Source organism: Mytilus trossulus, chromosome 9 (assembly GCF_036588685.1).
Source record: "Mytilus trossulus isolate FHL-02 chromosome 9, PNRI_Mtr1.1.1.hap1, whole genome shotgun sequence".
In the NCBI taxonomy this organism is placed as follows: domain Eukaryota; kingdom Metazoa; phylum Mollusca; class Bivalvia; order Mytilida; family Mytilidae; genus Mytilus; species Mytilus trossulus.
The window spans coordinates 955599-968569 of record NC_086381.1 but is presented as its reverse complement, the minus strand read 5'-3'; the positions used below and the strand labels follow the sequence as shown (position 1 = coordinate 968569).

The window sequence follows — 12971 nt, the reverse complement described above, 5'->3', positions numbered from 1 at the left end:
CCTCTTTTTTTATATATGCCAGGAACTTTTTCAAAAGTGTTAAATCCTTCAATATTTATTTATTGATTCATTTAAGGTCAAATAAGGACGAGACGAAGTATGCACTATAATGACTTCTGAATTGTCAATTTCAATTGATCTTTATAATGCACTGAGGGTAAATATTAGAAAATTTAAATAACTTTGTATTTTATATGGTCTTTTTCACCTGATAATTCGAGCGTCATTAACTAGTCTTTTGCGGACGAAACTCTCGTCTGTGGTACCCGATTTAAATGATGTTATTTACGATGAGTTGATTAAAGTTCAAGCCTTTATCAAACCTAGTGACACTCTTAAAAAATATCACCGGTCATGTGCCAAAGTGGATTTTTTTTTGTAGTTTCCAAGATTGCAACCATTTCTATATTATTATCTTTAATCATGTTGTAGAATTGTTGATTTCATTTTTGCTTATATGCTTTACCTATATGCCTTTAATGTGGTTCTTTTATACAAACAACGGGGCTCTTTTCTTATATATCTCGTCATTGTGTTATTGTGCCAATGTTTGTTTACACATTTGTTTGTTTTTATAGTGATTACGATAATAACACAATGTTGACTGCTGTACCCCTTACTTTGATATTTTTAACCTTTTATGTCTATTTGTTTTGTTCACACATTTTTGTAGATATAATGATGCTTTATGCCACTGTCATACAAATGAGAGGTATGAATAGCTACTAAACCAGGTTTAATCCACTCGGGAATTTGAAAGTTGATGTGCATTCGTTCGATGTGTTTGAGCTTTTGCCATTTGATTAAGGACTTTCCGTTTGGAATTTTCATCGGAGTTCAATGATTTTGTCATTTTACATTTTAAATAAAAACTAATTACAGGGTTTAGTACAGACATGGTAGAAAGAATATCTTCATGTACAGTCTAACTTGAAATATATGAATAAAGGTATCAAAAGAAATACTTAATCCCTAAATATATCATTACAATTACAAAGTATAAAAACCTTATATACTTTGCACATAATGAACTCATTTAGTTTCCTGTGTATATAGCAGTTGCATGTCACGAGTAGTAATGTCTGGCTAGATTTATTAGCTAAAACATTTGAGATTATCCGCTAACTGAAGTCATAAAAATAATTTATCAGTTTTCCTGTACATTAAAATCTACGGTAAAGCACATGATTGCAAATATAAAAAGACGATAGATACCACAAGGACATTCAAGTCATATAGGGTAGAAAATAAAATGACAACCTATGATTAAAAAAAAGACAAACATGACATAGAAAAGTTAAGACTGAGAAACACGAACCCAAGCTAAGAATATAATTGGAGTGACCTCATGTGCTCCGAAAGCATCTGCAGATCCTGCGATTTATATGTATGTGACACGTATCGTGAAACGTTTCACTCCAATTATTAATCCTTCAGGTAATATTTACATTTATTTATTTTCTAAAGCTGTTCTGTCCGTTGGTGCAGTGGGTTGGACTGTTTCGAGATATGGATATATACGATAAAACCAAATGGACAATTCACTGGCCTGGAACCTTTCAAATGGCAAAATAAACTGAACCATTAAAAGATATTCTATTGTAGATTCATAAGTAACACCGATCAACCATGACCTACATACAATTGAAAATAGAGATTGGAAATACGTCTAAGAGACAACAATTTCGACCAAACAGCAGATAATATCCGATCAAACTTACAAAAATTCTGTGTAAAAATGAAATTGACATTTTACAAATTAAAACCGTCCGCAGCACTTTCGTAAGTTAACTTATTCAGAAACCTGTTCAAAATATTTGAAACTAAAGAATAAATGATAGAATTACACTTTTGTGACATAAAAAGGGGCATACATATAAATGATTTTTTTAAAGAATATAAATACAAAAGAGTAATGTTTACAATCAATCTAAATTATAATATTAACCGTATTTAAATACATCTGCAACTTAGAAAACGTATATTGTGTTACTATTTAAGTAACCATCAAATTAAACTGTACATTGATCTGCAGATAATGTAATCTGTTCTGATAACAGAACACACCTACTTACAATTGTTAAATAGTGAGAGTACATCATGATTTCGATAATATTTGTGGTTTTAGGATTCAGTATTGTGTCCTCCAGCGGATTTTTATTGACCGGCAGTACGAAGTCACCGCAGGCAGAAATTGTTATGTCTGACAGTCATTTCACTACCCTTATGAAGTTATTAGTGGAAGAGCGAGAATCGCGGGAACAACTTCAAAACTTTGTACTACGGTTGCAGAGGGAATTGACCAGTAAAATGGACAGCGTCAGTAACTGTAATTGTAAAAGCCACGACATAACCGACGAATTAAAAAACAATACGGACCGATTGAAAACGGAATTAGGCTTTCTTCGAAAGGACTTTAATGCTTTACAATTACAATGTGCACAATTCGAAAAACGTATATCAACCACAGAGAATACCACTGGACACCTACAACATGACATGGATGGCATAAAGCAGCTGAAGGGTGTGGCAGATTTACAGGTGGTTTCCAATTTAAAAAATAAGACTAATCATTTAGAGGTTAAAGTGCAAAACACAGAACAATCTATACAAATAATATTGTCCAATGCCAACGCCAGATCGCAAGATATAATTGGTCTTTTGAACAAAATTAAGGCAACGGACAATATGACATTGCATTTGGAAAATGAAATACAAAAATCGAATAACAGGCTAAATACGGTCGTTAGCGATATTAGTAGTAGAAAACAAAATTTCATAGCTTTAGTGAATAAAACTACAGCTACAAACCATCAATTGACACACTTGGAGATGTTTATGAAGAATGAAACGCATAACCTCGAGAACAATATCAATAATACAATAAGCCAAAGTATAACAGCGGTTAAACAGGAAATGATGAATAACGTTCAGCACTTACAGTTTGGTTTGAATGACACATTGTCAAAATTAGATAGAATGTCGAATAGAGGTAAGCGGTTATGAAGGAAGGTAAGATTAAATACCTGAAAAGGATTTTGCAATTTGCTCAGACGTTTAGTATGACAAGTCTAATAATTAATATTTTTGTCCAATTTGAATGTCAACTAAAATATCCTTTTTATAAAATAGTTGGAAATTGAAATAACATATATACGTGTAGATTGTGAAGCGCACTTATCAAATCAGCAAATGTAATTGTTTTGATTTTAAGCATGTAGCTAAACATACATTGACTCTTATATATGTTGAACTCGAATCGACGTCCGACTTCTTATCCATGTCCGTTCCTCACATTAGCATTAGATATGATGTCATGTTTATGTAAGTTTCTAAATCGACGCTCGATTGTGTATCCCATTTCCGGTTTGTTAATCGACGTTTAAATTTGAAAGAAACCTCATAACGGTTTAGTTAAAATATGTATATTTGTAAATTAATGCTTTTTATGTTGATTTTTTTTCGGTTTCACAAATAGGGATGCTATAAAGGTATAAGAACAGTGGAATAAGAAAAATACCGAACCCAGAGGAAAATTCAAAACGGAAAGTTCCTAATTAAATATCAAAATCAAACGACAAAACACATCAAACATCTGGTAACAACTGCCTTATTCCAGACTGATACAGGCATTCTCAAATGTAGAAGATGATGGATTGAACCTTGTTTTATATAGGAATACAGCCATCATTACACACGCGCGTTTCGTCTACAAGAGATTCATCAGTGACGCTCGAATAAAAAAAAATGTTTAAAAGGCCCAATAAAGTACGAAGTTTAAGAGCATTGAGGACCAAAAGTTCCTAAAAGTTTTGCCAAATACAGCTAAGACGATATATTCCTGAGGTAGAAAAGCCTTAGTAAGTCTTTCAAAAATTCAAAGTTTTGTTAACAGTTAATTTATTATTATTAACATATCAATTGTAACTTAAGTCAACACAGAAGTGCTGACTACTGGGCTGGTGATACCCTCGCGGAAATAAATCTCCACCTGCAGTGGCATCGACCCAGTAGTTGTAAATAAACTCATCATATATACAAGGACTAAAATGTTAAATTTACGCCAGACGCGCCAAAACACACGAGCAAATAAAGGAAGATAATACCGACACATTATCGGGATGCACAAGTACCGAGTCAGGCCAAATGGGTATTATCGAAAACAGAGTCCGAAAAAAGATTTCTCAATACTTTCCAAACTCAAAGCCAAATAAAGGCAACAGTAGTATACCGCTGTTCAAAACTCATAGATCCATGGACAAAAAACAAAATCGGGGCAACAAACCAAAACCGAGGGAAACGCATTAAATATAAGAGGAGAACAACGAAACAACACCGAAACGCAACAGCACACAGAAACTGACCAAGCAACAGACAATACACCACGAGAATAACAAATATAACATCAAAACCAAATACATGAATATGGGATAGACAAGTACCGTGCCACGTCTTATCTCAAAAATAACACTTATGAAGACTAAACAATATTGTCGAAAACTGGTTTTAGAATAATGCTGCAAGTTTTACAGTTTGTTTTTTATTGTTAAATTTTGCTACGAAAGATTTCGTCAACCGACCAAATACATGCATCTGTTCTCATTCATATGAATATACGATCAAAAGCAAATTGAACATAGATTGGGGTGGATCAACGTATTGATATTTTTTCTGCAGTGATAATAAACAAAACAGTTTGGGAATGATTTAATCATTATGGACCTCGGTTAGGTGACGTCATTTTGGATTACCTACTTTAGATTCCAATGTTTGTTGTTGCTTTGATATCTGAAAATACCCACACTGTAGACGAACTTTCATAACCTATAAAAAGATGGACAGTTAATTTCTTCAGAGCATTGGTATAATCAGAATTGTTCCTTACTTTCTCCAATTGTATACCATACACCTTGTAAGCCTCGGAATGATTCAGATGTATTGTATTTACACCTGTTTATTTGCTAAGGCTAAATGTGCTGTCCTCAATATTATTTGGATATTTTGTTGTTGTTGTTGGGTTGTTTTGTGAACTTATGCCCAACATCTTCTTTTATAACTTTTATCGAACATCCTATAATATGTATTAGTCATAGCCTATGTTTTACTTTACAACCCATATTTTTTTCAGTTGTATTATCTGCTCAGATAACATCTAGTGAAACAGTATCACCTTCAGCAGTTATTCCATTTAAACAAGTTCATACTTCACATGGAATTAACGACCTAACGTCAATCACAAATGAAGGGAAGTTTACATGTGAGAAACCAGGTTTATATCTTATATCTGTATTTGTGTCGACGAATTCCAACAATAATGGATATTATATTGTTTACAAGAATAATGAAGCCATAGCAATAGCATACAGACATCTTCAATCGTATTATTTAACTTTTACCGCCATTGTTACAGAACGACTACAGACCAATGATACTGTAGTTGTTAAAAATGGACTAGAGATGGTTGCATTGGGTGGGTACCAGTCAGCATTTTCCATAATTGAAATTGGATAAACAACAAAGTTTGTAATCACTATGACACTTTTGATATCAGATGTATTGGATAATTTGACTAAATATTGCAAATTAAATTCACCAATTGAATTAGAATTTTGTGAAAATGGTATAGAAATCGTAATCACTGTAAAATACTCGGAAAAATTTCAGAAATGTGTTACGCTTTGAAATTCTTATGAATCTGATTAATTCTTTAGCAAGGATTTTCCAATCATTTTCAGAATATTAGTGTTATTTATATAGCCGTGCATGTCTCTTTAGGTTGCACTTGTGTAAAACCAGCAATGCAATTTTCCATAGGAACTGCCTAAATTGCATATGCAGTCACTCTTCATTCAGGAAGTTTTGAGGAGAATGTTAGATTTCCCTGGAAAGGAGACATGCACTACTTTTTTTTGCACTAATAAAAACATATAGCTGTGCGGCATATTTTCAAGTTTTACTGCCCTCCATTTATAAACATTGCAGGTTCGCACTGAATTTTTCCATTAAATTTGACTCAACACCCAAATGTCTTCCAGTCCTCCTGAAAAATAAGTTAAATAAATAGACATTTTTATTTATATCCATTTAATTCTCCAATCAAGTCTTAATTAAAAAAAAACAACTTTGCATCCATGGCAACAACTATGTAAACAGTAGCAGTATTTAGTGCACATTCAATTTCTCCCCAAAAGAGGCGTGACTTGCAAATCACACGTGATTTACAAAGTGCAACCTATACTGTACTTTCAAACCCCTTTTAGTATCAAAATATTCTTATATTCTTGTTGTTATATATGTAAGTAATAGAAAATAATAAGTTACAATGGTAGTTTTTTCATTATTGTATTTTTATAGTACTTCTAGTAACTATACCCTGTTTGCGGCAAGATGTGTTTTTTTCCTGTTCACTATTTTTTTTTTTTTTATGCAATTTATATTTTTTTTTGTCTACTTAATAAACTCATTATATATTTGTGTTTTTCTTGTACCTTTGTGTAATAGCTATTTGAATCATGGTTAGTTTTACTACAATCTGTTTATTTTGTAGAATTTTTGTTTTCTTTATGTACTATACCATAAAATGCATAAAAAGTTGTCATACAAGCTTCAAAAAACTATCCCTATAACAAAAACATACACCTTATCTTTACTTTCTGTTTATGTTATAGCACACAAGCCTGTCAGCACTGATAAAAAAATTCAATGAAGAGAGGTCAAATTATATGAACTTGTCAAATTACAAAATAATGAGATTAACCATCATGATGATTTTTATATGATTTATATAAAAAATCTTACATCTGGGGTCACCTTCAGTACCATCTGATATAAACAAAAAACTTAGTCATTCATGATTGTTTAGTTGTAAGGTCCTATATTTGTTATTTAAATATTAAAATACTGGAATAAAGTGCATTTCAAACAATTCTTACAATAACAATGGGTCTAATCCCATGGCGTCTAAGGAAATACACATTTCAGAAAGGAAACAAGCCATATAATAAGGGGAAAAAATACAGAAATAAGACTTTACCTGCTGAAAAAGGCAAATTTGTGAGACTACCAAAAGACTTGTATGACTTAGTGACTAAATCTGTTCATAATAAGAATGTTCAACTCATTCCTGCCTCTACAAAATCAGCTCGCTTTCTAAGGCCGAAGCCTCCGACAAAAACAGAAGTTGAAAAATGTGCTGAAAATGAAACAAAAACAGGGTAAGAATACTTTTTTTTGTTATTAAGCTTTCAAAAATAATTAAACTTGCTTAAAAAAATCACTTATAAACAACTATGAAGAAAAAGGCATGTGTCTTATATGCCAATTCTTTAAATGTGACAGCTGAAGAAAATGCAAGCTAGGATAATACTTATTTTTAAATTTCTAGTCCTATATATATTTTCAAGAATTAAATAGTGCATGATTTTTATATATAATATATATAAAAACACAGGCAAAGAAAAAAATATGCACTTTTGAGAGTAAATTTGATCAAAAAGCTTATTTAAAGAAAACACTATTGTAAGGGAGGTAATTCAAAATAAAATTATTTTCACCTTTCCAAAACTTAGTTTTTACAAATAAAAAACTAATTCACTTCAATTTTGGCAACATTTTTCAACTTCAGGTCAGAGAAAAATAGTTTTCGACTCCTTCGGATCAATGAACTTGAACAGATGTGGAATGAGGTTTTCATAGAACACAGAAAAATATCCCCTATGTGTACAGGGTTCATATCATGGGATTTAAGTGCAGAACAGCAAAGAGGGGCTGCCTGGAGGGAAAAGGCAAGCTGCAATAAGTGTTCTTACCATTCAAAAATGTTCAACCTTTACAATGAGGTGATCGCAAAGAAACGTGGTCGTCGAACAGCAGCTATTAATCTATCCATACAAGTCGCACTTAATCACATAGCTATCAGCACAACTGGTCTACAGAAATTATTTCTTGGTTCTAATATACCAGCTCCTTCCACTTCAAGTATGCAACACAGTGCTAATGTTGTTTCTGAAATTATAGAAGAGTACAATCAAAAGGATTTGGTTCAGAAAAGAAAATTACTGAAGGAAATAAACATATTAAGAGGTGATAATCCTAATATTATTAACATTCAGGCCGACGGAATGTATAATAACCCTATTTATTCCGGAATGGGTAAAACACCATTTCAACCAGCTACTCAATGTACGTATAACATGTTAGAAAATAATACTTATAAGCACAGTATTGTAAGCACAAGACAAGTGTCTAAGCTTTGCTCAAATAAGAGTGAACATAAAACAAAAACAAAAGTTAAATCTCACAAAGGTCACTGTTCCGCAAACATTGAAATGCATGACAGCATAGGCAGTGAGGAGCGATGGGCTAAAGACTGCTTGTTAGACCTGAAAAATGATGGTCTGGAAGTTCAAGAAATTACCACTGACCCTGACAGCAGTGCATTTAGAGCTGCAGAGTCTCTCTTTAAAGCTGGTACAACCAATACTCAGCCAATTCATTTTCTAGATACGAGACATGTGTCCGCAAATCATAGAAATTTTATTAAAAAAATGTCAGGTCTGAAGGAAATAATGCCGGCACGATTAGTTTCAGAGAAAGATAAAATGCTAAAAAGGTTTGCATTAGATATGGCAGCACGTTGTCAGGCAGAGTACAATGCTGCCTTTGATAAATTCAATATGGACTCTGTACGGGTAAAAGTTCACCTATCATATGCATGTCATGCTATAGTTTCTTGCTATCAGGGCGATCATAATGGTTGTACAAAATATTCCCTTGTTTGTTCAAATAGGAACAGTTTGAAGACATGGACTGAAAAATCAGCTTATCTGAAAAATAACTTTAAATTAAATAAATCAGAGAACACAGCAGCATTGTTACGTGAATGCGTAAAATATCGCCTTGGACCTACCATGCTAAACCGTACATGCAAAAACACTAACACACAAAAAGCTGAAGCAACTAACCGTGCAATACGTGCAACTGTACCTAGCAATGTAACATTTACCAGAAACTATAAAGGAAGGGTACATACAGCTATACATAACGTAAATAATGGCCCTGGAGAATCCATCGTGAAACTCTGTCAAGCGGCTGGGGTTCCCATCGAACCAGGAAGTCGTGCTGCCCATGGTCTGAAAAATATTCAACAACATAATGAAAAACATAAATCATATAAGCAGTCAAAGAAGTACACAGATCAGAGATGCTCAAAAAAACATGAACTGTATAAAATATATGATGAGCATCAAGAGGAAAAAGACTATGAGAAAAACAAACTTTTACCGACAAAACGACTGGCCGCAAAACAACCTCAAGAGTATTCGTTTGCCAAAAAACTCCGATCAAGACATGTTAAAAATAAATAAATTACCTGCATCAGATAAGACAACACGGTAAATGATTATTTGTACACTGTTTTGCCCGTCTACAGAAAATTCTCTCTATGTTTATACTGTGCGACTCTAAGATCAGGTGCTCCGGTTTAATACATTTGGGGTTATGGCAAAGGTGTGAAATATCTAAAGGATCACCGTTTGGAGAGAAACGGGGAAGATTTTCTTTTAATATTCTTTTATCTAGCATATAAGATAATCTGTGAGCTCTTTCAAGAGTTCTAGTGCCATCAGGCCAATTCATAACTTTTTTCCCATAGACCCCATGCTCCAAAGCTCCAACCCACACTGTACAGTCATAATTTCCATGATTTTTTTCACTTTTCTTAGACAAAGCTAAAGCCAATGCATTCCAAAATGATTCCATGTTGTTTCTGTAAAATGAAAACCCAAAAGGGGTCCGAAATTGGGATCCCAGGGAGGCTGAGGGGTGAATTCCCATTATTTACCTTATAGGTTGCACTTGTGTAAAACCAGCAATGCAATTTTCCATAGGAACTGCCTAAATTGCATATGCAGTCACTCTTCATTCAGGAAGTTTTGAGGAGAATGTTAGATTTCCCTGGAAAGGAGACATGCACTACTTTTTTTTGCACTAATAAAAACATATAGCTGTGCGGCATATTTTCAAGTTTTACTGCCCTCCATTTATAAACATTGCAGGTTCGCACTGAATTTTTCCATTAAATTTGACTCAACACCCAAATGTCTTCCAGTCCTCCTGAAAAATAAGTTAAATAAATAGACATTTTTATTTATATCCATTTAATTCTCCAATCAAGTCTTAATTAAAAAAAAACAACTTTGCATCCATGGCAACAACTATGTAAACAGTAGCAGTATTTAGTGCACATTCAATTTCTCCCCAAAAGAGGCGTGACTTGCAAATCACACGTGATTTACAAAGTGCAACCTTTAGAATGGATCTTAAAAAACGATTGCACTGGTTTTATTTGCAATGAAATGGATAGGATGTCTAATGAAGTTAGAATAGCATCGGTGGTTTTGACAATACAAATTTAAAAGCATAGCATCATATTTCGATCATACTCTATCTACTAAAGGAAGACCAGAGTCGGGAGTTTCAACAATAAAAATTAAAAAGATAACACCATTGTGTGATCTCGCTAATAAAACGAACAGTTGATTGATTCAATAGAATATCATAATGTATGTACAAACCTTACTTGTACCGGAACAAAAAATCAAATGTCGGACTTAGAGAACAAAAACCATTTACACAGAAAATTAATTGTTTTTTTTCCAATTGCAAACTAAAGTTGTGGAATATTTTGTACCACTGAAACAGTGTATTTAAAGTGCGGATCCTAAAATATCATTTTTACTGTATATGCCATAAATGTCTTATGTAGAATGATAAATAAACAGACGAACTTTTTTTAAATTTTTGAAGAAAATGAAGAAAATGAGTTAAAATGTATATGTTCAGAAATACATAATACTAATTAAAAAAAAGTAAGAGATGCAAGCGGGGTTTTATCGCGCCTAAAGCCATCCAGCTGTAAAATATATACCAAAATTGGTGAATATTTAAGACATTTCACGAACAGATCGTGCAGGTGCTTTATAACTAACAGATAAGATGTTATTGCAGTAAAAAATATTCATTTTAATACAATTATTAAAGTTGTATAACGTAGAATATGTTTTGTCATTCAGTTTCTTCATATTTAGCTAAATTCCACTATGATGATTTCGTATTGCTAGTCATGTTGACTGTCGAGTAATGATACTATTCTTTCATTTTCACTGTGGAGCGAATCATTAGTATTGTATATGCGGTGCATTTTCACTGTAGATTTTTTTTTTTTTTTATCTATTACAGCTCATTTCTTTAAGCACGTAGAGCAAGACTTTAGTTGATTTGCTTGCTTTTTTTATTGGATAATCATTATGATAACACCCAATTTAATTCAAATATTAAAAATACAGGTTAAATTATGCCTATTCATATTGTTTAACAATGTCAATCTTATTTACAAAGTTTGTATCAACAATTATACAAACAAAGCAGGCAATCCAACCAAAGATTTGCTTTACATGCATTATGAAATTAGCTGTAAAGCCTTAATTTTGTCGACTTGCTCAAACAATACATAAAGTAAGAGAAAGATTTGATAAACTTACGGAGGAAAGTTTGGTTTTAAAACACTCTAAAAATTCAATAGAAATAACATTTATATAAATGTATTCCATTTAGTTTCTTATAAAGCGTATAGGGATCTTTATCCTTATTTTTTTTATCCATTTCCATGACACTTCACCACTAATTACGTACATCTTGATATAGATTGCACTTTTGTTTTCCCGTTTTACACTGGAGCCCTTTATAATTTGCTGTTCGGTGTGAGCCAAGACTCTATGTTGAAGACCGTATTTTGACGTATAATGGTCTACTTTTATAAATTGTGACTCCGATGGAGAGTTGTCTCATTGTCACATACGACATCTATATATGGCTCAAAAACGAAACGAGACGGGATAAAAAGAGATAACAAAAAACCACGCTACTTTTTTAATATATATGATGGGCTTAATTAATATGAGTCAAAATAGAGTAAAATAGTGGGTCGCATTTGGGTATAAGCGTCACGCCGGATTGCCGATTTTTTGCAAGCGTGACAGGTGAAAGTCAAATGATTGTGTATTGAAAAACGGGAAATTAAGTCTAGCGGGACACGGATAATAACAAAAAATTAGAACTGCATAGTATAAGCGGGATACGGAAATCTGACAAAACAATAAGCGGAATACGGGAATCTGCCAAAACAGTAAGCGGGATCCGGGATCAGATCCCCCCCAATGAGACCCCAGAATAACATATTTTTGTATATTCATCCTATTGTTACAGTCATGCCTTCAATAACAAATGTATCCGATGCATTTTTTTATATTTTTGGTCCCTTTTTCAATTTTTTGGGGTCCAAATTTATAGACAAAAGTCCTTTAATATAGATATTTGGAATTCGTTGACATGCTGAATCTAACCGTGTATCTTGTTTGGGGATTTTTTGCTTAGTTGCTGAAATAGCCCATATAGAGTTCCAAAGGGTCTAAAATCAACAAAAATGAATTGTAGCATGCATTTCGTGTACAATAACCCAAATGTGCATAGTTTTACCTCTGCGGTAGTATCCATTCGCGGATCTAGAATATTTCATAAGTAGGGCCCACTGACTGCCTAAGAGGGCCCGCTGCTGTCACGCTCCAGTGATTTCCTATATAAGTTAAAATCAAGGAGAAACGTAATCTGAAGAATACAATATGATATTTTGAGACTCGCTTTGTTACAAGTTTGAAAAGCTATCTATTTGATGAAGAATGAATGAGGAGTTTGTATTTCAATTTGAAAATACATGTATCATAAATCCTAAAGTCATCAACTAAGTTTTTTTTTCATTTGTTGCAAGTGCATTTATCACATAATTCTACAATAAAAATTCCTCGCATCTTTGAAAATTCTACATTAATAATGACTGCACTAACAGTGATAATTCATCGCATCTATAGTTAAAATGGATCGCTTTCAATAATCGATATGCTATATTATGATGCTTT

General features: G+C 32.9%; 1 long non-coding RNA gene across 2 annotated transcripts; it reads right to left on the bottom strand.

Moving 5' to 3' along the window:
* Nucleotides 1–5773: 5773 nt before the first annotated feature.
* Nucleotides 5774–10203, bottom strand: LOC134684265 (uncharacterized). Of its 2 annotated transcripts, none has more exons than XR_010101226.1 (4): nt 9842–10203; nt 9005–9131; nt 7809–8004; nt 5774–6040 (listed from the first exon to the last, which is right to left on the bottom strand). It is a non-coding gene; the product is annotated as an uncharacterized LOC134684265 (long non-coding RNA). The 2 variants fall into 2 exon arrangements; XR_010101225.1 differs by having other exon boundaries at nt 9032–9131; nt 9842–10202.
* Nucleotides 10204–12971: the final 2768 nt, after the last annotated feature.